The sequence below is a fragment of the Chelonia mydas genome, chromosome 2 (genome assembly GCF_015237465.2).
Source record: "Chelonia mydas isolate rCheMyd1 chromosome 2, rCheMyd1.pri.v2, whole genome shotgun sequence".
NCBI classification, from domain to species: domain Eukaryota; kingdom Metazoa; phylum Chordata; order Testudines; family Cheloniidae; genus Chelonia; species Chelonia mydas.
In genome coordinates, this window is record NC_057850.1 from 58196706 (window position 1) to 58224373 (window position 27668).

Here is a 27668-nt window from a genome sequence, read left to right on the forward strand (position 1 = left end):
AGAGTCTGAGGAGAGCTCACTCCGCCAGACACTTAACAGGGCAGAAGCAAATGGAGGAAGGAAAATCAACAGTCTTAAAGCAGTCAGCATAAGGTAAGTGATTCCATGGTCCCGAGAATAGAAAGTGCTTAGGGGAGAGGACGTGTGAGGCCTACAATGCTTTAAACTGTGAGAACTCATTGAGCTACAGGCTCTCATAATTTGTATTGACTTCACATTTTTGGACCCAGCTCAATTTCATTACAGCAAAATTTTGAGGTAAACCATCCAAAACTTATAGCAAAATTGAAAATATGCCAGCAACTTAGAAGACAAAATGGCTGGTTGGCTTTTAGTGTGAAATATTAGCAAACTGGGGACAAATAATCATCTTTAAGTCTCTCCATCTTACATAGTTCTCATCACTCTTACTCTCCCTCCCACCTTCAAACCTTGTAATGGCACACACACCAAAAAAAAAAAAGTGAAGGGCAAGAATGATTGATAAGTTAAACTCACCAGACTCTGTAAAAACTTTCATTATGAAGGTTCAGCCTGGCCATTTCCCCGTGAGACTGCCTCTAATATTACATATAATCAAGGTACTACTTGCCTAAGAAAACAATAAGATCACCAATGTTGCTCTGGACAGAGCGTGGGAATACAGACAGTTTCACTTACAGATTAGTTTTTTCCCTAGAAGTTCAAGGAAGTAACAGTTGTCCTTTTATTTTTACAGTGACAATTGATCACCAACATCCCATAACACTTCAAGAAAGTATTAGTTAACCCCTTTGCAATCTCCTCTAGAGCCAGATTGTGAGAGGCCCTTGCAAGGGTGTATGGGAGCAGAGGCAGCACAGAAAGACATCACCTTCCACACTGCACAAGCCTCTGTTCTTAGGCTTTTGGGGAAGCACAGGGACTGCTCACTGCTACTCCTGCTCCCACTTCCACCCATGAACTACCTGAAAAGGGGGTACATGTATCATAGGGAGTATAATCTGCACACCTCCAATGTGGAAGGAGCAGAACCAGGACAGAAAGTGCCTGCCTGAGCCAAAATTTCCCTGGTGCTCTCTCTGGGGCAATGGGCACCACCTCCTATACAGGGAGATGACAAAAATGCCAAGATCCAGCCCCAAATGTGCAAGTACAGACAGGGCCCTCTGTACTTAGGCAATTCTTAGGCTAGAGGCCCTTTGTTGCTAGTCCCCATACAAATAGGAACCAAGTCACATGGCAAATTCAGGAAGCAAACAGTAACAGCATGGAAATGAGAACTGCCCAATGTACTTTAAATGGCCAACTGAAATGGAGATGGTCAGACATTTTTGAGGAACCATTTTTAGTTGAAAAATGCTGATTCATCAAAACTGAAATGCTTTGTAGAAACACATCAGCTTCTATGGGAAGGTTTCTCAGGTCCAGGATGGAATTTCTGGTCAGAAAGTGAGGAAAAACCTACCTCTCCAAAATAGCCTGCTCTGCCTGATTCAGATCAGAGACTTGAATCCAGTTTTTCTATTACCTAGCTGCCTACCCTAACCACCAGGCTATAGAGTGACTCTCTCTTGCTCACAATATACTTATTTATACAAGAGCAAACAGCTTCAATAGCAGTGATTGAGAGAGAAGCACTCGCATTAATTATAGACCACTAGATAGGCCACTCACCTGGGATGTGGGAGAGTTCAAGTACCTGCTCTGCCTGATGTAGAAGCTCTGGGGTGGGTGGGTTGTAGTCTCTCTCTTTCCTTTCCTCATGAAAATTTTCGAAAGGTCTGTTTTTGGTTCTTATACAGAATAAAACCAAATGTTGAAACCTCAAAATATTTCTCAAAATAGAACTCTTGTTTTCTGGCCAGCCATACTCTGAGACCTAAAGATGACAATGTAAATGTATCTGATTAGCTGTTTGTTTCTGGTATAAAGAGATAATACACTTCTCCCATAAACCCAAAATATTTACTATGCTTTCTTAGGCGTCTATAGCTCTGTATTTCTTGACTCCATTGCCAAAACCTCCAGTTTACTTCCTGCAAACACCCACAACTCACTTCTGTGTTGTCACTACAAAAATCTGCAAAAACAGAAAAACTGAAAGTGTAGGGAGAGTGTAAAAATAGTATCAGCATAAATAAGGCAGGGACTCCAGAGCTGTCTGGATTATTTGATAACTTGTCAATAAAGCCTCCATTTTAAAATTGAAATTAAGCTCCCAGAGAATTTCCTGACTGCTGAAATAGAGTATCCCAGAAAAATAATAATTGCCAGGCTGGATAAGATCAGAGGTCCATGCAGTCCAGTATTCTTCCTCCAACAGTGGCCAGTATCACGTGCTTCAGAAGAAGGTGGACAAAACCCTGCACTAGGCAGTTGTGTAATAATCTGCCCAAAAAGAACATTTCTTTCTAACCTCCCTCAGTGAGAGGTTGGTTTAGACTCTGAAACATGTTTTCTGATCTTGTCTAAAAAAATCCTTATTATTGTAACTCTAGCTATGCTTGTTACCCATCTAACTGTTCCATCTAGTCTTGAATCCGTTAAACTATTTGCTTTGATATTGTATCAGTGAGTTCCACGAACTAATTGAATCATAGAATCATAGAATATCAGGGTTGGAAGGGACCTCAGGAGGTCATCTAGTGCAACCCCCTGCTCAAAGCAGGACCGATCCCCAATTAAATCATCCCAGCCAGGGCTTTGTCAAGCCTGACCTTAAAAACTTCTAAGGAAGGAGATTCCACCGCCTCCCTAGGTAACGCATTCCAGTGTTTTACCACCCTCCTAGTGAAAAAGTTTTTCCTAATATCCAACCTAAATCTCCCCCACTGCAACTTGAGACCATTACTCCTTGTTCTGTCATCTGCTACCAAAGAGAACAGTCTAGAGCCATCCTCTTTGGAACCCCCTTTCAAGTAGTTGAAAGCAGCTATCAAATCCCCCCTCATTCTTCTCTTCCGTAGACTAAACATCCCCAGTTCCCTCAGCCTCTCCTCATAACTCATGTGTTCCAGTCCCCTAATCATTTTTGTTGCCCTCCTCTGGACTCTTTCCAATTTTTCCCCAGTTCCAATTTTTCCATAATTGCATATTATGTGGAAAAGTATTTCTTTTTGTTAATTTCAAATTTTCTGCCAGTCACTTTAACTGAATGTCCTCTTTTCCTTGTCTTATGAGAAAGGGTGAAGAGAAGCGCCAGGTCTACTTTCACTATACCATTCAGTATTCTGTGTATTTTTATCATGTCCTCATTTATTTGCCACCTCTTTCCAGTAAACATCATATATTATATACAAAGTTGAACTGATATCCTTATCCTGGATAGCTTCTTGCTGAGCAGCATTAAGTCACTTTGCACCAGGGGCTGGCTGCAGCCAGAGTCCAACAGACTTTGGGGTTTTCCTATTAACCCAAATGGGAAATGTAACCTTGGGGTGTTCACTGGATACCTGCCAGAAGGCGCCATGATTACACTGCATTTTGAGACAGTCCCAAGGTATGAGTGGAAAGCTCCAGCCAGTGCCTGGAAGTAACTGTTGCAACAAATATCATCCTGCTCTGACCAGCTAGTTGTCAATGTCCAGAGGCCTTTCTGGAGAGTGCTCAGGGAGACCTTCCTTCTCTTCTCCCCTTCAACTCTTCCTGTTCTGTGAAAGCAAAATCCATTATAGTGGCTGTAACTGGCCTGTGGTAGTCTATTTCCTGGCTCTTCTTGAGTCTTGCCTAATCCAGACCCTCCTTTCATGACACATGCAGGTCTATGCAACCATTATTTACTATTAGCACCAACCTAATGACAGAGTATGCCCCCAGGTGTTTCACACCTGGGAGAGAATTTTAAAGGGACTGCAGTGAGAAGTTGTATTACTTGTTTTATAGTTCCATTTTGGGAATAGGTCAGAGGGAGCAAGGGATAGTCCATGTGGTTTGCAGATCACTCTTCCTTTCCTCTTCCACCCCACCCCCCCGATTATACCTGCAGTTGGGAGAAGGATGGAGCCAGACAACAGTCTGGTGTTTTGGGGATAGTGCAAAAGGTATAACTTCCTACCATGCCACTTCTGATTTTTGCCTGGCTGGTTTGTCTTTGTTTCAGGACTGCTCACAGAGCTGACCAGGGGATGACAATTCGCTTTTGCAGCAACTTTCAAGGTTTTGGAATGTCTTTTGGTTCCACATTGGAACAAAACCAAAACCTTTTGAACATTTTCACAGCAATGGAATTGTGTCCAACGGTCCATTTTTGAATGGAGAGCCTCAGGCTTTTGATTCAGGAAGAAGTGTGGAAATGTTAGTGAATGAATCCCGCCGGTTAGGGCACTGGCCTGGAATGTGGGAGACCCAGATTCAAGCCCCTGCTCTGCTTGATTCAAAGAAGAGTTCTTCCATTCCTGATCACTCCTACTCAAGCGTGGAGCTGACCAGGGGACTTGAACCTAGGTCCCTGGCCAGTTCCCCAGTCAGCAGGCCATAGTATGAAACTGTCTCTTTCTCCCTCCCTCACCCCAATCCTGTTTCAATGAAACAGCATATTTCAATTTATATGGAAATGTTCCAACCAGCTATAGCTGTGCACACTGCACAGTTTACTCCAGCTCTAGACCAGCTTTGTGATTAATGGGGATCCAAGTTCTCTCTCACACACACTTAAGGCAATTCAGACCATGAGATGCTCCCCTGGTCCCACTACAAAATGGCAATAAAGAAGTAACACATTATTGTCCTCCTCCTGGAGTTGGAGATAGGATGTGCTTGTGAGATGCAGGCTTTCCATGGACAAAGGATCACCAAAATATAGGTACCTTTAATGGGCACTTGCTTTGTTGTTACTTAAGGTCAACCATTGCATATGAACACTTCTGTAACTCCCACTTGGGGTAGAGTTTTTGGGGCTGACAGAAGCCGATAGACCAAGAATCAGGATTAGTGTCTCTGGAGAGCAGTTCATATTTGTTTTTATGAGAGCTTCAAGTAGAGTGACCTTTTGCTTAAATAAGATAGCCTGATACAGAAACATCATGAATGGACTTCCGATGCTTGTGCTGCTCATAAAGCCAAGTATGTATTGTGCTAGGGAGAGGTCTGAAATTTTCTTTCTTTGCGGCATTAAGAAAAGTAACACAGTGCCACTATTTCACAGTAGCATTCTTGCCAGATAAATGCATGTGAAGGTTCTCTGAGAAGCAGCTGCAAGCAGACATCCACTGAGATCATGGCCTTGCCAAGAAACCAGACCTCGCAGATGTTAAAATTTCTACTTTACCTTCTGAATAAAATCCACATAGGAATTCTATTTTAAATATACGCAGCTTGTCGTTTGTTACATAGAGACCCTCCTTTTTTGTAACAGCAGATGAAGTTTCAAAGAGCTGAAGAAAATACACTGACATAAACACTTGAAATAATTCCAAGTTATTCATCTAGCATCATGCTATTATAGCCCTAAACCCACAGTCACACCAAACAGGCAGAACCTTACCGAAGTCGATCAGGTTCCCCATAGACACAAACATCCACTCGCCTGACTCTAGCTGCAGAGTTGGACCCATGTGTGCATGTAGCTGTTGATGCATCAGCAGCACGCAGGACATAATGAGAAGATAATTTTTCAAAAGCTGTATCACACCAGCAATAATAATGATGTGCTAGTAAATGTTAGTGTTAACTACAGATCATGCTACATAGACAGCCCTGGAAATCCCGTTTCCCCCCTCTTTACAAAAGTAACAAACCAAACAAAAGTAATGGAGTTTATTGGCTATTTTGGAAGTAGCTTAGACTGAGGATCTGATCTGCCTCTTTCACGGGCTTAAGGAAACCAGTGGAAAGACATTTGCCCATTGAATGAGAGTTGTCATTAACTTATCCTTTAGTCATTTTCATAACATGTTTTTCCATTGGAAATCAAGTACATTTCCTTTGAAATAAAGAGAAGTAGCCTGTTAAAATTTTGTTGATTTTGAAGGAATTAAGGCTGTTTGGTGTAGATTTTCCCCGCATGCCACTGCCTTTCTTGAAATTAGCACAACTTAAAGCAGCTTGCATGAACTCTTTCTTATGCTAAACAGACCTTGTTAGTTTAACTGAACAAAAGCTTTGATTGTAAATGTAAATATGTGTGAGAATCTAGAGTCAAAGTACTTGGTGGCTTTTTTTTTTTTGAATGACTTGGATCGGTCCAGGTTTCCAAATAAAGATTTTAATTGCATCCACTTGCACCGATTATAATATCAAAGCACAGAAGTTATAAAAACAGAAGGTTCATGCACAATGGTTATTTCACTGTCTGTTTTGAAAACAGCCTAAACTCAGTTATAACGATCATGTCTTTAAAGCACTTTAAAGATGATCAGTAACAGAACGGTCTGTGGTTTTTAACTCAAAACGCAACATAAAATCCTAGCATCCAAATTTTTCTCTTGTTAACATTCACAACACAATGGAATTTCAATGGAAAGTACACGCATTTAACTAAGGGCAGAATTTAAATAATGTTATAAATACAACTTTAATACCTAGTTCCAAATGTTTCAATGTTCATAAGATGTGGTTTCTGTGGGATGACACCCATCACATTAACTTACATGTTGATGGAACAACAGCGTCTAGTACTTACACAGTGCAGGACCACATTAAGTCACACTGATGACCAAGAAACCCACCACAGATCACCAAGGTTTGCAAATTAATGAATAAGGGGAAATCTTCAAAGGCATGGAAGGTGCCTATCTCCCATTGACTCTCAAGGAGAGCCCTTTGTGCCCTTGAAAAATCTGCCCTTAAGTGATCTAAAGCCATTCAAACAAACAAAGATTCTACAGCACAACATGTATTTTCATCATTTATTTTAACAAGTGTAATTATGTTGTATTCATATTTGATAATTGCCTGATATCATCTGTAGTATGTTTATGGTATAAATAAATGAGGCCACAGTCTTTGATGAGAAGCAGGGGACACCACAACGCTTTTTTTGTTCCAGAAGTGGATGAGGGAGGCTCTGCTGAAGTGCTTCACGATTTCAAGGAGCTTTGCAAACGTTAAGTGATAACAAAAAAATATTGTACATTCAGGCCCCATTCCCACAAAAAGAACCAGGCAAGTGGACCATGCTGCCTGCTTGGAGCCTCAGTGACTTCAATGGGGCTCAGCACAGGCACAAGGGTTCACTCATGCAGTTCTCTTTACAGGATTAGGGCGTTATCTCCTTCATCCCAAGGATCTGAAAGCTCTTACAAAGGTGAGTATTGTTCTCATTTTACAGATGGGGAAAATAGTTAAGCTAAGCAACCTGACAAGTTCCCATAGCAAGCTAGTGGGAGGGTCAGGAGAACTCTTAGTCATATACTTAGTTTATAGGACTACTGGTCTTTCTATAACTTCTGTTGCTTTAACTCCTTGGTTTTTTCCCCCTTCCTTATCAAGGACTCAATTGTGTCTCCCTTACTCATGCTGAGTAGTTCCATTGAAATCAATGGGACTACTCAGAGTAAAGAGCTGCTCAAGGTACGGAAAGAGCATAATCAGACTTCAAATCAGCATACTATGTACATTTCAGCCACAATCTTTATTCAAGTGGCCGACTTTTGCACCCAGATACAGGACATGTGTTGCTGCACTTCTGAGGATTTATAGGGAATTTCGGTTTCAGATGTGTTTAAACTGGCTGTTTTACTTAAATCTCATTTCTGGCTAGTCCCATTCTCAGGTTTACATTGGTGTATAGAAGCTCCTAATGTCTGACAGGTGGAGACTTGGGGAAGAAGGAGATGGACAGAGATAGAAATTGTGGGAAAGGAGATATTTGCTCTATTATCCCCACAAAAAGCCGGACCTAAGGGGTGCTGAATGCCCCTCAATTCCCAATGTGTGTATGTCAGAGGGAGAGAGAGAGAGATAATTGGGTCCAGAGATGTTAGTATATTTAAAAAATGGTGCAAGGAGACTAAGAATAACAATGTGTGATTCTTTCAGCCATGTTTAAAATGGGATAATAAAAGTGGGGAAGGGTCAGGACATTCACCCCAGACTGTATCTCCACCAACCGGTAGTGGGGATTAGACAGAGAGAGAGTGACATGTGACACACATTTGTGATAACTCACGCAGGCACTAAATACACTTTTTAAGAGCCGAGACCCCCAAATGGTAATCATAAATGACAAACTGCATCAGCTGTAATCTTATCTCATGTCCACTACTGCTTTCTTCCTTCTGGCCTTACATCCAAAAGAGTTAAAGGGGCAGATTCTCCACTCATGTTCAGGACATTTACACTTTTCAGGTGGTACAAAGGGGCCAGATTCTAGCCTCAAAGACCAGCAGGGAATTCCCCGGGACCAGGAGAACTCCCTGAATGCAGACAGCTGGCAGAGGTGGCTTCTGCACCAGCTGTCCCTCCAGCATAGGGGGTGTTTCAGGGCCAGGAAGGCCATACCTATCTTTCAGTGGCACAAGGTCTGTTAAATCTTCTCTGTCAGTTGCACAAGTTAGAGCAGCCCCTCAGCGGCTCTGGTACACCATAAGGCTGACAAGCCCTCAAAATCAAGAAGCCTTATTCCTCGACACCACCAACCACAACGTGATTTGTGCCCTGAGTAGAACTCTTCCATGGGGAGAGAATCTGACCCAATGTGTTTAAAAAGTAAAATATTCTTCTGGAATCCTTGTCACCTCCTGGCTTTATTTTTCAGTGTTTTAATGTACTTATCACTGTCATCTCTGCCTTTCAATCCCCTAACTCCTATAATTGAACCTGAGGGGTAGTTTAAATGGCTGTGAACATCTTTGAGGGGATTATGTTTTTTAATCATGCTTATATGATGAATATTTGAGGCTATGTATTCATTGGGTAATCAGTGATAAAAATTTAAATCCTCCAAAAATGTTAGCTAATTTAAAGCACCAAGGATTCAGTTAAGGGCATTAAGGGATTAGAAATTAGAGATAAAGGTAGCCCCGGGGCAAATTCAAAGTCATTATAAAACCCTGGTAAAAACGAAACATTCTCTATGGTTTTAAAACAGAATTAAAAACTCAATGCTTTTCCCAGGAAAAAGTGGTCATTTTATCAGACTTCTCTCTTTATCTAGCTGCCTTTGAAACTGCTCTAGATGCCACAAGAGTTTAACTACATGTTCTGTATTAGTGCCAGCCTGAGGAAATACTCAGCGTTTTTCTCCCTGGCCAGCCCTGAGACAATCAGCAGTTTCTACTATGCCATGTGGAGAGCAGCAAAACATAGTAGATAAGGCACAGAACTGCAGCAGAGGTGAGGGGAAGAGAACAGTTACATGAAACACAGCTGGCCCTCACACACAGCAAATGCCACTCTGTGTGGTAGGGACCCTGCAGCTTTTGGGTGGGGCAGAGCTGGGGAGCAGCCTTTTCCATATCATTCTCCCCTGCTTCCAGCAACAGTTCCCTCCCCTGTGTGTTGCTTTTCTCCTTTTAATCACAAAAGAAGAAAGTAAAGATATTTTCCCCAAAGCATATTTATATTCTATTTTTAAATGCACTCTGACTTAGTCCTAAAACGCTGAATAAACTTCATCAGGGAGATGAGGGGGGAAACATCTGTCTACTCTAAAGTAGAGAATTTGGAGTAACTTAAGCACCTGTAGAACTGAGAAGTGTGGGACTTAAATCAAATGTGCTCACACACCAATTAAAGAACAGAATTTAAGAATTAATCCATTTTAACTATTTTCATACCCTAGGGCCATAAATCTCAAATGCCTAAAGTACCTAGATCTATATTTGGACAGTAAATAAGTGGCCTGATTTTCAAGAGTGCTGAGCACTGCAATTGCTATTGATTTCAATACATCTATTGATTACTTTAGTGGGAGCTGCAGCTGCAAAGCGAAGCAAGGTCCTGGCCCTGATGTGCTTAAAGTCTAATTCTGGATGTGATATGAAAAATAGTCAGGGAAGGGATGTAGTATGGAAGGGTGGCAATAACATGGTTACTTGGCTCATGCATGTGAATTTCTGGAGGGTTCATTAAAAAGGATTATGACTTTTTTCCAGTAATTGACCTGTTTCTTTAAAGCATCATGGAAGTAGTGAGTCTTAAGGGGAGGTAGCTGAATGAAGACAGGGCATTAGCTTTGCACAACAGAGCAGGGAGAGCATTCTATATGCAGGGGCAGCATGGAAAAAGGCATAGAGACTCTTGGGAGAGTAATAGGCAAACAGAACAGTGAGACTAGCTTCAGGGCCAGAACAGGGCAGGAAGGTGGATAGGAGGAGACTGCACTTAAAAGTAGTTAGCACTTTTGCAATAACTACATTCATTATAGCAGTACTCAGGGTTAGAGGGGAAAATTCTGCTCTCAGCATACAGCCAATAAAGTTATTTTGCATTTATGCCAGGGTCACAGAGCAGGATTTGACTCACAATCTCCAGGGAACATCTGCCTTTTGGTTACAATATTTTAAACATAAGTTGCCAGAAGCTGTGTTAGAAAATCCAATAGAAGCATTTACACACACAAACACCTCCCAAATGCCGCCTTTCCCATTGTTGCCAATTGAACAAAAGAATTATATTAAGAATTTCTTAGTATTAAATATCTCTACAATATTTGCAATGATAATACAGTAAATAGAAACACTTGGACACATAGTTCATTTCCTGGCCACTCATAAAATGACATCCTCTTCCTACTTGTCAATTTCACACACCACTCTTTATGTTCAGAGCTAGTGGCTTGCATTTCCCCACCATTGTAATAGCTGTTCTCTCTTCTAGCTACCAAAGCCTCACATTCTGTAACCTTTGCCCTTTCATTCAATCAGAGCCAAAACACTACCTTTAGAAAGCTAGCATACCAGAGAAAATGGAAGTATGAGGCTGTGTAACCACATGTGCTATTATCGTGCCCTGTTTGTGACTGAGGTTTATTTATTAGAAGCTTGTTTTGAGAATTTTTAATCCATTCAAAATATTATAGGTTTAACATCTTTCTAAAGCAACCAAAACTTTTGAAGATCTGGGTTCTACTCAACAGCACAATGCCTTTAAAACTGAACCCTTCTCCCATTGTGGGACCTTCTCCCATTGTGGGAACTCAAGGAAAGTAAATATTTAAAGAAAAAATAAATTTACCTGCATCTGCTTTGTAGTCTCCCTGCTATTATTATGAATTACTCAGAATGATCTTTCTGTCCAAAACATCAGCTTTTCGCCTGACACAAGAGAACTTCACCTTCTTTTTGATCCTACAAAAGAAGCCATGTGGAAATGATTGAGAGTGACGTCACAAATTCAGCATTATGATTTAAATTCAGGATCAAGCAGAAGGAGGGGGGAGAAATTACATACATCCATGATTGCTGTGTTTGAGTCTTTCATATGCAAGCTTAAAAAAGACATCCTGGCTATGAAAACCTGAAGAACACCATGTGTTCTTTAATAAGAACAGCTGTTTGTCCTGGTGTCTTAGGCCAAAAATTCTCCTCCTTCCCTGGTTTTACTTTTGTGCAGACAGCTAAGCACTTTTTGGTTACTATTCTCTGTACCATAAGTGACTGCTATCTTTTAGAAGGAAAAGCATGTATATATGTACATGCAGCACCTGAAAATCAGGTACCCTTAAAGTGTCTCAGGTTGGGCACCCAAAAAATTTCAAGCACCCCAAATCACTAGTGGCTCCTAAAAATCTTGGCCCAGGTTATTCATAACTATAGTATATATTTGTAAAATGCTTTGAGAATAATAATTTTTTAAAAATATGGAGAAATTGGAGAGGATGCAGAAAAGAACCACAAAAATGATTTGAGGGCTAAAGAAAATGCCTTGCAGTGAGACTTAAGGTACGTATGTCTACACAGCAAAAAAAGCCTGAAAAAAAACCAAAAAACCTGCGTCAGGAAGCCCCAGGGTACATCTACACAGCCATAAAAGACCAAGGCAGTGGCCGTGGCCGGCCCAGGTCAGCTGACTCAGACTGGCTGGTCTCAGGCTGAGGGGGTAAAAAAATCTCTGTGTAGACATTCAGGCTTGGCCCTGAGCCTGAGCTTTGGTACCCTCCACACTCCCAGACCCCCATACTCCCACGTTCCAGCCAGAGCCCGGATGTCTATACAGCAATTATTCAGCCCCATGAGCCCAGGTCAGCCCAAACAGGCTGACCAGGGCCTGCTGCAGGTTTTTTATCCTTGTGTAGACATACCCTCAGAGCCAGATCAACTAACACTACAGGGCCAAAAAAAGCAGTGTAGACATTTGGGCTCATGCTGGAGTCTGGACCCTGAAACCCAGTGAGGGGGATAGGTGTTAAAGACGAAGTCCAGCCCAAGCCCAAACCCAAGCCCCAAGTCCGTTGACCCGGGCTCTGAGACTCACTGCCAGGGGTCTTTTTTTGCAGTGTAGACGAATCCTTAAAGAGCTCAATCTGATTAGTTTATCAACCCGATTGAGAGGTGATTTGGTTACAGTATATAAGTACTTTCATGGCCAGAACACATCAGGTACTAAAGAGTTCTTTTAATTTAGCAAAGAAAGGTTCAATACGAACCAATGGCAGGAAGATGAAACCAGACAAATTTAAATCAGAAATAAGGCACACAGTTTTCACAATGAGGGTCATTAACCACAGGAACAAAGTACCAATGGAAATGATGGCTTCTCCATCTCTTGGAGTCTTCAGATCAAGACCAGATGCCTGCTTGGAAGATATGCTTTAGTCAGACAAGTTATTGGGCTCAGTACATGGTAACTGAGTGAAGTATAATGGTCTGTGTTATACATGTCAGACTAGATGATCTAATGATTCCTTCTGGCCTTAAACTCTATGTATCTACGACAAGCAGCAATAGTTCTTTGGAAGTTTTGTTTCTAGGTGCAATAGCTTTTGATAAGTAGCTGAAGCAAAAAGAGTAGAAGTTACCCTTCTTGTTAGTAACTTGTTAGTATAGAACCCAATGGCAATGAAAGAAGAGGAGGGTGGTGAGACAAGAAATGGTAATAGGTGGTGATAAGAAGCCAGCTAGAGACAGTATAATGACTGGCTGCAGTAAGAGCAAAAATGGCTTAGTACAGAGAGAGAGGGCTCAATCCTTCGGGTCCTTAAGTGGCATGGAGATGGATGTAAAGGGGAAATGTGCATACACTGAACAGGGACACGGCCCAGAACCACACTATGGCCCTCCTATATTTAAGTACATTTAAGAAAAGCATTTAAGTACATCTATTTTCAGTAAAGCTTGCTTAACATTAAACCTCTGTTTTGCTGAATAGGGTATAGGGATTGACTGCTGGATTAGGGCCTACATAGGTACTATGCTCAGCATGGTGAGCTGGCCATTTCTGGAGGCATGTGTTGGAGGTTGGAGTCTGATGTGGGAACCTCTCTCCCTCCTCCCAACCCTGACCCAGAGATGAAGAGGGCACCAGCTCTTCTTTTCTTGAGGGGGAAAAAAAAAAAGAGTACTCTTGCTATGGACAGAATTACAACCAACTCTGTGCAGCTTGATCTTCAATCCCATAGGGTAGTGAGTAGCTGCCCACTTTGCGGAATAACCCTCACCTCACTCCACCCCTATACAGGACTGGGTCTAGAACGCTAAAGACATGGAGGAGAGCCTGAAGTCATGAGGCCTGTGGAAGATAAATGCACCTGCCACCAGAATGGGTAGGGAATGATAGCATTCTGCTGGAGCGGAGAGAGAAACGTGGCTGAAGAAGCATGAAGGGGCAAAAAAGAGAGAGAGAAAACAATAAGTCTAAAATAAAATAAAATAGAAGAGAAATTGGTTTGAATATATCATAGAACTTTTGAGACTATAGGCATCCCAATGTTTTCCTGATGCTTTACAAAGCTGTGAATTGCACATTGATAACACAGTAGCTGGTCCAAAAAGCACTTTCAGAGCCATTTTCTTCAGATGAATTCAGTTAGAAAATCTAATATAAAAACATGGATATATGAAGATCTTCCCCCCCTCCAAAAGGCTTCTAGACTTCACAGAATCTCAAATTGATCCCTGGCCTCTCTTCCCTCATCCAACATACAGATTGCAGCAGCTTCTGTGGAGCCAGGCAGCTCAGCTTCATACCCACAACCCCTCCTTTTTCTATTGCATGGAACATACCTGTGACAATAAGGAACATGGAAGTGATCAGTTTATCCATTTCAACCACTTAGTGAACGTAATGCTAGAGGATGGGAATATTTATAATCCCCCCCTCCCTTTGTCATTAGGTATTTGAAGTGAGAAGACAGCAAAGGATTTCCCTGAGAATAGCCATGTGCAAGTATTCAAATGCCATTTTCCTTCACCATCAATAAACAATAAATGAGTCCTAAACTCTTCCTTAGCACTAAATACATCTTAATGCTGTGGAAACATTTCAATTTGATAGTAATTCCAAGGACTATGTATCCTCTGCTGCGTGTTGTCTTCATTAACCAAACCAAACCAAATTAAGATAATAACATTAAGTCCCAAGGGTGGCTGGCTCATTTCAATATTTAAGCCTTTCTTCACTCCTCCAGCAACATTCATGTCAATATCTTAATACGGGAAGGAAAGCAATTTACATACCAGAAAACACATGTGCCCAAACTCAGGCAGTTGTCCACGAAGCGGAAATAATAGCTACGTCTTTTTACAGAAAAGGACAGAGTAGGTGCATAGCGTGTGGCTCAAATTTCACTCCAAAGTTAGATTGCACAAATGTGTTAATACCACTTTCAGCTGAAGAGAAAAACCCAAGCTGAAAATCTGTAAGATTATTTTAATGACTGTCTTCACACTCACCGCTGCAACTACATGAGCAAACTTCTTATCAGCACTTCATCACCAGTGCAGCTCCACCAGTGGCCGTACAACTTCCCGAGTATCATCTACACCACAGCTTCCACCAGTGCCACTACCAGTGGTGATTTACGGCGCTGAAGTTTGCTAATGCAGACAAGACCATTTACTGGAAATAGTCCCATTTGACAGCACATAGTTGCTATATATTAATCTTACAATGAGAGACTATTTTAAGGATCAGATTGCAAGCTGTATCTGAAGTGTGAGTCATTTTTTGTTACTGTTTTAAATATTACACTTCAATCTAAATTTCCAAATACTGTCGTTTCCACATAATTATAAAAATTAAACAAAAAGCTTTTTGTATTTTAAACCTCTCAGTCTCTTCAGTTTTTCTAGTAAACAGAAGTGATCACAAAATCATATGGTTTTTGATACAAGTATGAAAGCTTTATCAAAGACCATAGCATTATTTCAATGATTATGTATCTATTAAGTAAACTGATTCTCTTCATGAATTGCACTACATACAATTAAATTAGATGGTAAAGGTTTCCATCTATGTTTAATGACACAGGCAAGCTATTTTACAGTACTTTCACTTGATAATCCAACTTTACATACAGTCTAATGCAAGAAGGGTTTGTAAACATAATGGGCCACATCCTTAACTGGTATGAACTGGCATAGTTCCATTGATTTCAGTGGCGCTATGCCAATTTACAGCAGCTAAGGATCTGGTTCAGTATCTTAAAATGAATCTCGTACAGCACTCCTTATTGAGAAAATAGGTATGTGGTTTAAGCAAGGAGCATTGTGTAAAACTGAATAATCTCCTGCATGAGTTATTTCTATGTAGGTGACAGGAAACTGTCTCCACTGCAGCATTCCCCTGGCCATGTGGGGTTTTGTGCCTCAAGCATAAGGACGTAAGAGTAGCCATACTCGGTCAGACCAATGGTCCCTCTAGCCCAGTATCCTATCTTCCGACAGTGGCCGATGCCAGGGGCTTCAGAGGGAATGAACAGAACAGGCAATCATCAAGTGATCCATCCCGTCATGCACTCCCAGATTCTGCCAGTCAGAGGTTAGGGACACCTAGACCATGGGGCTGCATCCTTGACCATCTTGGCTAAAGAGCCATTGATGGACCTATCCTCCGTGAATTTATCTAATTCTTTTTTGAACCCCATTATATTTTGGCCCTCACAACTTCCATGGGCAACAAGTTCCACAGGTTGACTGTTCATTGTGTGAAGTAGTCCTTCCTTTTGTTTGTTTTAAACCTGCTGCCTATTAATTTCATTGGGTGGCCCCTCGGTCTTGTGTTATCTGAAGGAGTAAATAACACTTCCTTATTCACTTTCTTCAAACCACTCATGATTTTATAGACCTCTATCATATCCCCTCCTTAGTCATCTCTTTTCCAAGCTGAAAAATGCCAGTCTTTTTAATCTAGCCTCACATGGAAATTGTTCTATATCTTTAATCATTTTTGTTTCCCTTCTCTGTAACTTTTCCATTTGTAATGTATCTTTTTTGAGGTGGGGCGACCACATCTGCATGCAGTATTCAAGGTGTGGGCATACTATGGATTTCTATCATGTCATTTGATATTTTCTGTCTTATTATCTATCCCTTTCCTAATAGTTCCAAACATTCTGTTAACTTTTTTGACTGCTGCTGCACATTGAGTGGATGTTTTCAGAGAAGACTTGTTTTCCATGAAGACTCCAAGATCTTTCTTGAGTGGCAGCAGCTAATTTAGACCCCCATCATTTTGTATGTATAGTTGGGATTATGTTTTCCAGTGTGCATTACTTTGTATTTGTCAACACTGAATTTCATCTGTCATTTTTTTGCCCAGTTACGCAGTTTTGTGAGATCCCTTTGTAACTCTTCACCGTCTGCTTTGAACTTGAGTAATTTTGTATCATCTGCAAATTTTGACACCTCACTGTTTACCCCTTTTTCCAGATCATAATATGTTGAATAGCACTGGTCCCAGTACTGATTCCTGGGAGACACCACTATTGACCTCTCTCCATTCTGAAAACTGATTATTCCTACCCTTTGTTTCCTGTCTTTTAACAAGTTACTGATCCATGGGAGGACCTTCCCTCTTATCACATGAGTGCTTAGTTGTTTAAGAACCTTTGGTGAGGGACCTTGTCAAATATCAGAGGAGTAGCCATGTTAATCTGTGTCCACACAAACAACAAGGAGTCCGGTGGCACCTTAAAGACTAACAGATTTATTTGGGCATAAGCTTTCATGGGTAAAAAACCCACTTCTTCAGATGCATGGAGTGAAAATTACAGATGCAGGCATAAATATACCTCCGTGCAAGAGATCCGCTTCCTGGACACTACAGTGCAAATAAGTGATGGTCACATAAACACCACCCTATACCAGAAACCTACTGACAGCTATACTTACCTATATGCCTCCAGCTTCCATCCAGGACACATCACACGATCCATTGTCTACAGCCAAGCCCTAAGATACAACCGAATTTCCTCCAATCTCTCAAACAGAGACAAACACCTACAAGACCTTTATCAAATATTCTTAAAACTACAATACCCACCTGCTGAAGTGAAAAAACAGATTGACTTCATGTGTCAATATATTTATGCCTGCATCTGTAATTTTCACTCCATTTTTCTGAAGAAGTGGGTTTTTTTACCCATGAAAGCTTATGCCCAAATAAATGTTAGTGTTTAAGGTGCCACTGGACTCCCTGTTGTTTTTGTGGACCTTGTCAAAGGCTTTCTGAAAATCCAAGTACATTATATCCACTGGATCACCCTGGTCTGCACGTTTGTCTGACCCCTTCAAAGAATTCTAATAGATTGGTGAGGTATGAATTTGCTTTACAAAAGCCATGTTGACTCCACCAACAAATCATATTCATTTATGTGTGTGATAATTCTGTTCTTTACTATAGTTTCAGCCAATTTGCCTGAAGTTAGGTTTATGAGCCTGTAATTGTCAGGATACCTCGTGAACATTTTTTAAAAATTGGTGTCACATTAGCTATTCTCCTGTCATCCAGTACAGAAGCTGATTAAAGTGATGGGTTACATAGTACAGTTAATTGTTCTGCAATTTCATATTTGTGTTCCTTCAGAACTCTTGCGTGAATAATGTATTGTCCTGGTAACTTATTACTCTTTAATTTATCGATTTGTTCCCAAACCTCCTCTACTGACATCTCAATCTGGGACAGTTCATCAGATTTGTCACCTAAAAAGAATGGCTCAGGTGTGGGAATCTCCCTCACATCCTCTGCAGTGGCAGAGCCAAGGGGGTTGGCCCTTTAAACATGAAGATTTCTGCCTTAGTCCAGGGACATCTCTGAATCCATGCGTTTGCATTGCCACCAGTGCCTACCCTGGCCTTCCCTAACCATCCTGCTAGGGATTCCACCGGCTACTGCTCATGGAACCTAAGTTTTACCACTGTGTGGGGGTTGAATTTGACGCACAGATTATTCCAAAACTGATTAAAAGCAACTAAATAAAAGAGGGCCTATTCATGCATCCCTTCCTAAAGCAAGTGACTTCAATGGCATATTAGCTTGAGTAAGGACATCTGGGCTGGGCTGGGCTTCTACTTTTGATAAAGAAACAGGCAACTTGCAATATATTCTATGCTAGGATTACATAAGAAAATGCTATATTAAAAGAACATTACGGTTGCAAAGTCAAGCACTAAAAAAAGTCAGGAAATGTCAGAATTAAGGTTGCCATTAATCACGTGCACTTAATGACGTAGGGTTCCTGTGGACAAAAATAGAAAAAAAAGTGGGCCCAAATGAGATTAAATGGGCAACCTTCATTGTGACATTTTTAGCTTTTGAGTAATTGACCTTGCAATTTAATGTCTTTTAATATTTTTGTGTATAATTTCCTAAGGTTTTTTAACAAGCAAAGTGAACAAGCAAATTCCATTCTGTAAAACCATATTGACCTTACACATGGGTCATCATCAGCAGGTTATTGACATTTGAATCCAGAGCACAGAACTCTACCATTTGAGCTAACAGAGTAACAGCAGCAGCACTAGGCTATTATCCTCTCTCTGCCCTAGCCAGGAATGGGAGATGGGACACATTTTGCCAGAGGAGTTCACGGATATTTTCTAGACAGCACAAGAAAGTTGAGATTCAGGAAACTTGGGTTCTGTTTCAAGTCCTGGAGTGCTCTAGTGGTTATAAACCCTTCTGCCTCCATCCCCCAGGCTCCCTTTGCTTCCATCAACCCCCTCCCTACCCAACTCTGATCAGCCCTCCCGGCCCGGCTCCCGTTACCCTTCGCTCCAGCTGTAATGTTGTAGGTGTTTTTGTTATGTGTATTGACACCTGGTGGCCAATGTGAGAAAAGCTATTTACTGTTAGGCTATGTCTACACTGGAATAAAAGACCCATGGTCAGCTAACTCGGACTTGTGGGGCTAAAAATTGCTGTGTAGATGTTTGGGCTTGGGTTGGAGATTGGGCTCTGGGACCTCCCCCTTTGCAGGGTCCCAGAGCTCAGGCTCCAGCATGGGCCCAAATGTCTGCACAACATTTTTACAGACCCACAGCCCAAGTCAGCTGACCTGAGTCAGCTGCAGGTGTTTAATTGTTGTGTAGACACACCCTTAGAAGCTCCAAGTCGGTATGTACTGAGCATGCTCCGGGGGCAGGTGTGTGTGTGTGTAAGTTTTTCCAAAGATGGAAGTTAATTAGTTTTCTATGTAAACCTGTACTGGAATAAAAGATCTCCTTTTTCAGTTCCAGTCTGCTTTGGGTCTCCATATACTATGCCCACAGATACCTCATCTGATCCCCCTCTGTTCCTGTCCTGTATCCCTCCTACCTCCCACTGTACCCTACTGCTTCTCAACGCTCTGAATTTCAGTCAGGCTGCATCTGCCTCTTTCTCACAGATGGCATGCCAGCAGGAGAGGCATCCCTGTTTTCAAATCTGCCATCTGAGGCCACAAAAACTTGTAGCTGCCAGGTAGGGCAACTGCATGGAAAGTTCTGCTCAGCCCCCGCAGCCCTGGGATGGAGCATGTTCAGCCCAGTGTGCATGGAGGAAGAGAATGGAGATGCAGCATGCACTCATTGCAGATGAAATCTTCAAACAATAATCCTGTCAGGGCCTCTATCAAACTTCTACTGAGGATGAGCCAACTGAAGTCTTCAGAAGCTTATAATTTGGCCAAATTTGGGATACCTCAGGGATGGCAAAAAGCATGCCTCGGACCCCAAGGCAAACCTTTGCTAAATTTCAAGTCCCTGATCCAAAGCTTCTCTGTGAAACAATTTTAAGAATATTTTTTTAACATGGGAAAAACATGTTTTCCCCTTACCTGAGAAATGGCTGATCTATTTTAGCTGAAGCTTCCCCCCAAAAAATTCAGCCTGAGACAGACCTTCAAAATGGAAATTTTCAGCCTCAATGATTAAAAATGGGCAAAGTTAAATGCCACTGAAAGCAGGGCCTTATAATAGAAAGTGTAAGGCAACTTTCATGATAGACATTGCTACTAGTATCACCTATATGAGGAGATTGGCACCTTTACAATTTGATGGAGAAACCATCTGTCAGAATGTCCAAATGTTTGACTAAACCGCCTCCCTCTTGCCCCCAAGTTATCTATGTGCTGTAAATAAAAGTCCTGTGTAATATATCCTGTATATTACAAATAAATAAATAAATGATTCATCTATGCATAATAAATTAATTGGTGCCGATTCATAGCTATTCAGAAAGAAGGGGCACTAGCTTCTTCCATTCAACTTGCTGTACCTGGAATCAACAAGATGGATGGTAACTTTAGTGCTCAGTTACTTACTTGTTCTTGTATCCCACTTTCCTAATCCCAAACTATTTTGGGCCAGATCACGGCCCATCCTGTGTACCAGTGGAAGGAAATAGAGGGTGTATAAGGCACCCTTTAACTCCCTTGTGCCATATCACTGCTCCCTGTGTGTGGTGGGAAGCAGGCTCTACAGAGCAGCTACATCCCTCAGTCACACAGGGGAGGAAGGATGGTCTAGTGGTTAGACTTGACTCCATCCTCCCCGACGCACCAGGTGGTGGAGTTCCACTGACCCACTGTGGAGTGTACATGGTGACAAGTACAGCTTCCCTCCCCAGAGCAACTGAGAGACAGATTCCCTGAGTACAAAAAAAATCTCCCTTCGGAATTGCTCAAGGGACAGCACAACAGTGTGTCATCCCTTGTTGTCGGCTAGACTGTCAAATTCTTTAAGGCAGACATATTATCTGAATTTGTCTAAAGTCCTTTTCTATGGTGTTGACAACCAGCAGCTCTCACTGACTTCAACTGGAGCTGCAGGTGTTCATTGCTCTTGAAAAACCACGCCTTCTATAAAAATGAGTACTGATGAAGACAGATATGGGCTCTATGGACTAATTCTTTACAGATTAACTTGAAAAACAATTGTTTACTGTGCATCTTACAAGCCTGTAAAATAAAGCAGAAAATTCTTTCCCCATTTGACAAACACTGAATTATTTCCTATGGTTTTAATTCCAGGGACCTAAATTAAACACCCTCCCCCTCCACACACACACCTTTTTGGCTTGGTCACCTCTTTTTGTGATCTATTGATATCACCAATAAATTCATCAAGGCTGTCAATGCAGCACTGGAATACCGAGCATGCTAGTTAATTCAAGGTCCTTCTGATGGCTGGCTGCTTACTCTGATTAGAAGAGAACAAATTCTGTTGTCATACATAATCAATGGCTATTTGTAGAGAAGTCGGATTTTTTTTTTAAAAAAAGATGTTTAAAGTAGAGAGGAAATTCTCAGATTAAACCAATTTTAATCTTTTCAGGATCCTGCTGATGCCACAAAATAATATAAGATCAGCACCCCCAAAACTCTTTTGAAGGCACATATACAAAAATGAGTGGCCCAATTTTCAGTCACACCATTGCTTGCTAGGAAACAGGCATTATGTAACATTTAATACTCTTTCCAGTGCAGGTCAGAAATGGAGAGCAATGATCACCTCAGAATCTACTTCACTTTTCATGACATGATTAATGTCCAGTTTGGTGGGGACAGACTGTCTCAGTGCTCAGTACCTCTTGTGTGCTGGCGGTTGCCAAGCATTTGGGTTTAAAGAGAGTGAAATCTGTGAAAGGAAAAGTTATCATCACCCTTACTTGAAGAAAACCTTCCCCCACCCCCAATTTATTTATTTGTGTATGTGTGAGAGGCTAAGAAAAAGAATTTATAAAAAGAAACATTTTGCCTCCTTTCCTCAAATTGTGCAACTAATATTTTATCATTTTTTGAAAAGTACATTTAAAAAAATTCAAGTACTAGAAGTTTTTCAGTGTGTAAATTGTTTGAGCAACTGAAGTATTGTTATATTGTATCTTATAATTGATAGTTGATCCCTCATATTAGTTTTGTAGGTAAGTATTACATACACACCCAAACAATGGAGGGCTATGGCATAACGTTTTTATTGACATAAATTTGGGATGACTACATTATTCAGATGCTATGATGATGGGTACCATATAAAACATTAAAAGACCTATGAGTAGAAAAGCAATGATTGAGTTTTGCACACCATCTCAAAGGAGTGCTAACAAAAATGTTATACATTGCACACCATGGTAAATACAGAATATATAACATTTTAAAAAGTTTGAGAGTTTTAAAAAACTTACTGGTAATTTTTGGTATCCATCTGTAACCCTGGATTGCCATAATTGCTATAGACCCCATGCTTAGAAAAAAAAATGAAACATCTATGAAATATTGGACCCTTTAAACTTTTAATCCAACTCTAGTAGTTTTTGTTAAAAATGCACTGTGTTTAGACCAAAGGGTAAGTTGAATCAGGCAGATGGTTCATAAAGATTAGCCAGTAAATTCAGTGGGGAATTTCTGATTTAATTTCAAAATCAACCTAAAGGGCTTAGTTATTGGGAATTATTTTAGTCTTCCCGGGCTTTGGCTGCCTATTGAAAAAAACACTGCACACAACAGAATTATTCTTTACATCATACTATTACATAGCCAAACTCCTTGGTAGCAGTATGGACTTGCATGAGGGTGGGAAACATAGCTGTGTTTTATTGTAAAAGAAAGCGGTTGGATGTTCCTGCTAATTTAAAACCCACATAAGGAGTGCTCATGTCCTATGTCACAATAAAATAAGTCAGACATTTGGACAGAAATGGTGTTCCTTCCGATGCTAGTTTACCTGAGGAACATGTGCAAGAACAGAGAACTCAAGTACCACACACTCCAGACCACGGACAGGACTCATTGGCTTTTATAATGGGAGTGCTGGGTACTAGTAAGATGTCATGCCAAATGCACATTTCGAAGTCTACACTAAAGGCTCAGTTACACTGGCTGCAGTGCACAGGACTCGCATGTTGCAGTACATTTTTTCAGGAGGCAGTGATAAGATGCTTCCTAGCACCCTGGTGTATAAGTGGAAGGAGAGGGAGGCCAACCCATGCCAACAGTTCTGGTAACCAGCCCCAAGTGACATATCTCAGGTGGAGTGGGAGTGTTGCCATAGACCTATCCTGCCTGCATTGGGTAAAAAAAGCTACACTTCAAGGTGTAGCCAAGACTACCTCTCACTACATTCCCCCAATGCCCTGGACCTATTATGCCATACACAGGCTGCCCTGGCTTTACCACTCAAGACACATAATTTAGCTCCAAATGTATCTCATATAGTGGCAACATAACCTACCCCACAATCCTACAATGGGTTTTACCTATTATCCTATTGGTTGGATTACGTAATTGATTAAATTTATCCAATTCCTCTCTCCACAGAAGTTTCTCCATCATGACAGAGGGGTGGCTGGCCCAAACCCCATGCACGAGATTGCAATGCCACTCACTCAAGTAGGTGAAATTCCTTCAGTTTGCACACACACCTGTATTAGTGAAAACTAAAAACAACCTGCCCCCAACTCCCTGGATTCGGACCCTAGGCACATGTTCCATTTGCCTAAGCATTAATCCAGGCCTGTCTGTCTCTCTTCTAACTCATTCTGCAGAGAATGCTAGGGGCTTCATCACCAGCTGCATCGGCAATTGCTCTTCACCTAGTTCTAGGGCTGAGATGCCCCAGAGTGCGCTACAGATGTACCAGGTTTTCCAGCCGTGCAATGATTTGGAGGTGTCTCTGCCAAAGGTCATGGCAGAGGAAGCAGTGGGACCAGACTGCACATTCAAGGTTTCACTGCTACACAATTGCCCCTAACAGATTCTGACTATGATATCCGGGGAACTGGATTTTGGACTGGCCCATCTAAATGGCAGGAGAAGAGAGTGGGTCTGCGGAGTGCCCTCTGAAGATCACAATGAGAAATGTGAGTCAGTAAACTGCCCTTTGATGATTTCGCTAGGGAATGGGCAGGTAAAAAGTCACCTTAGAAGATGGCTAAAGGAAGGAGGAAGTTTGGGATATGTTGGTGGAAACAAAGGATATGGAGAAGGAGGATACCATTCCATTAAAAAAAAATCCAAAGTTGAGCCCCAAAATCCCTAAGGCTCATAAAAAGATTTGTAGAATCACAGCAGTGTATATTTGGTTTGTAACTAAATCTGATGTGAATTTTGGGGACAGCGGTGTGACATGTTCTTGTAAATGAGATAATTGGGTGAGTTATATACAAAATCTGCTACATTCCCCTGCCTGTCACACCCCAATGGCCCCCTCCCTCAGGGGGTCCCCTGGGATAGGCAGATCAGAATTGTATATTGCTAACGCTGTTGGAAGCATCGCAAGGCATTTAGGGAAGGGTCAAAGGTGTGAGTGCGGAGTGGAAGATTCCTTTGCAGGCTCCGAGAGGCCAAAGGGGTGGGAAGAAGAGAGCAGAGAATGGGTTAACTCAATACTTCAGCTAGCTCAGTCCAAAGATAAGACGCTGGTCCCAGTCCAAAGTCACGGAGTCCGACGAGAAGTCTGCAGCTGTATTCATATCTTAGCCAACCCCAGCCAGCCATGAGAAAAGGAGAACTAAGATGAGCACGACTGCAGAGATTGCAAAAACGAACGAGATGGCGAAGGCCAGCAGAAGGCAGGGAAAACAAAGTTTTGTGGACCCTGGACAACCCATGCATGGGACAAGAACTCCCATGCACCCCTCCCACTCTTTTTTACATTACACCCAGGCTTGGCCAGCCTCAGGTACTGCGGGTGTCAGTATGAAAGTGGGTTAGGGCTTTGGGCACTAATGCTTTCTTTCTTCCTTTGAGTGACGAGGGAGCAGTCCCAACACTCACTGCTGTTATTTTATTATTTTAATCAATAAAGCTTTAAAATTCAAACACTTGGTGTGCTTTTCATCTCCTCCCCTAAAAATCCCGTGACCTCAGCCTGATCTCCTGACGCCCCAGGCAGATTGGTAACATAGATCTGTCACATGCCTACCTATCAGCTTAACTCTTTACTGTTGTACAGGACAGAATTTTGTCTTTTCAGAAAGCATTCTGAAGAACTTAACTCAGGGCCATTGTATTTAAACTCTGAATTTAAGTTTTTTAATAGCTAAAAGTCAGGGTTTCAAAAGAAATATATATAACTGCTTGGCATACAAATAGTCCTCTGTAAGACAAACAAGCAAACAAAACATTTGTTTAAAAAGTTGTTGAAATATTTAAATAACTTTTAAAATATGGCTATTGGTAAGAATGTCAGTGCCATCCTTCCTATACTGGCTTTCACACTCCAGCTGCTGCTTATACACTGCAGATCCACGGGACAAAAATGGTTTGAAATATCTGCATCACACTTCTGCAATTTCAGCTGGTCATTTACATATCTTTGTTTAGCATGCACATACATTTATACATTAATCTCTGATCTTCTCCAGAGACCATTGCCTGGTCCACAGTGTGCCCTGAAGTGTACTGTATAACACCTGAACCATCAGAAACTGAAATGGGATGGTAATTTCTCTCTGTCATCAAACATGTTTGCCCTGGCAGTAGAGCAAGTCAAAAAGTTTCCAGATTGTCAAAATAGTTTCTCACACTTTCAGGCTAATGCTCGTCTCTGGAATTGAATCAGCAGGGTTCCTTTTGATTGTGGCCAGCACTGGCACCTGGGCTGGTTCCTCTGGCTGTAACCTAGAGAACATCCCTCCTCACTTCTCTGGCTCCAGCCAAGGACTGACTTGCTGACAGCAGGCAGCTTCTTTTATTTCAGCCTTCTGGGCCTTGACTGGATGTTGCTTTTGGCTGCTGGAGGTCCAGATTTCACTGGTTTCCAATATGGCTGCTGTATTCCTCTTGGAAAATTGTTTCCTGTGGCAAGGTCCAGCAGGGAAACAAGGCATCCAGCAGGGGCTGCAAAGGTCTGGTACACTCTTTCATAGGATGCTTTCGTATTCATTCACTATATCTTAGGTTCTTGAATGGAATCCATTGATATAGAATTTGAGCACATCACAATTTTATCGCATTTCTTCTTAACACTCCCATGGAGTACGAAGTACTATTATTTCCATTTTACAGAGGGAGAACTGAGGCACACAGAGACTAAGACCCAGATCCTCAAATGTATTTACGCACCGAACTTCCACTGGCATCAAGGGGAGATAGGTGCCTAAATATCTGTGAGGATCTGGGCCTAAGTGACTTACCTAAGTCTGTCCCAGGCTAGTGCCCTAGCCCCTGGACAATCCTTCCTTTCTGTATACGACTACAAAAATCCAGGATGCAAAATTTATTCTGATTATATAGTATTCACATATAACTTTCATTTCTTTTATTCCAGCTGAGATATTTCACGTTGTGTTCAAGACACTTACTGAGAAAGAATTGCAAGTGGAGAAAAAATAATTTAAAAACCTTTTGTTAGGGGTTTACTAATGGACAGCAACTTAGCAACTCTCAGTAAAGAAAAAATTAAAGATGGTGGGTAAAATTTTTAGAAGTGCCTAAATCATTTAAGAGCCTGTGTTCACTGACCTTCAAATCCCACCCAAGTTACTTAGGATTTTTTTTTAAAGTGTGATATCTGTTCAAACGATTAATCTGGGCAGCTAGAGTCAGATGCACATGCTAGAAACCAGGTGTGACAAACCCTAGAAGATGCATACAGAAGAAAGCTAAGCCTTTGCAAACTCTAAAAGTCAAAAATCCTAAATAAAAAGTGTCTAACTTGTGGAAAGAAAACCAGAAATTACAGAAAACCAAGAAAGATCTTGAAATATGGTCATATCTAATGGAGAGGAAAATAATCCAGTTGCTTTTGCAGAAAATACATTATCGACAAAGTAGCATTACACAGAAAAGTTTTCAAATTCCCAAGCAAGCAATCTTTGACTATGTGCCATCTCCTCAAGAATAATAGGGCAGGGAAAACAGGACAGAAACTAAAAGTAGGTGCCAGGTAGAAGGAAGGTACGGTGTGGCAGACAGAAGCTTGGTAATAGTGACTGTAATATAATTAAATTTAACACCCTTGGGGGTGGGAAAATACCAAAGAAGCCCACCACAGCAGCATTTAACTTTAGAGAGGGGAACCACACAAAAATCAGGAAGCTAATTAAATGGTAATTAAAAGGAATAGTTACAAGAGTGAAATGCCTGCAAGCTGCATCGAAACTTTTAAAGAACACTATAATAGAGGCTCAAATTAAGTATACCCCAAATTAAAAAGACTAGTAAGAAGACCAAAAAATTGCCACCATGGCTAAACAAAGTAAAAGAGGTAGTTAGAGGCAAAAAGGCATCTTTTAAAAACTGGAAGTCAAATCCTACTGAGGAAAATAGAAAGGAGCATAAACTCTGGCAAGTCAAGTGTAACAGTATAATTAGGCAGGCCAAAAAAGAATTTGAAGAGCAATTAGCAAGACTGAAAAACTAACAGCATTTTTTTTGTAAGTATATC

At 41.3% G+C, this 27668-nt stretch overlaps 1 long non-coding RNA gene across 2 annotated transcripts in view; it reads right to left on the reverse strand.

The window, feature by feature from the left end:
• Positions 1-1662: 1662 nt before the first annotated feature.
• Positions 1663-27668, reverse strand: part of LOC122464451 — a 35330-nt gene continuing 9324 nt past the window's right edge. The window contains exons 2-3 of one of the 2 annotated variants that reach the window (XR_006288488.1): positions 11098-11210; positions 1663-1861 (exon numbers count right to left, since the gene is read on the reverse strand). This is a non-coding gene — a long non-coding RNA (uncharacterized LOC122464451). Of the gene's footprint in view, positions 1862-3454; positions 3633-11097; positions 11211-27668 lie in introns of those variants that run through there. The other variant, XR_006288487.1, reaches the window with a different exon arrangement.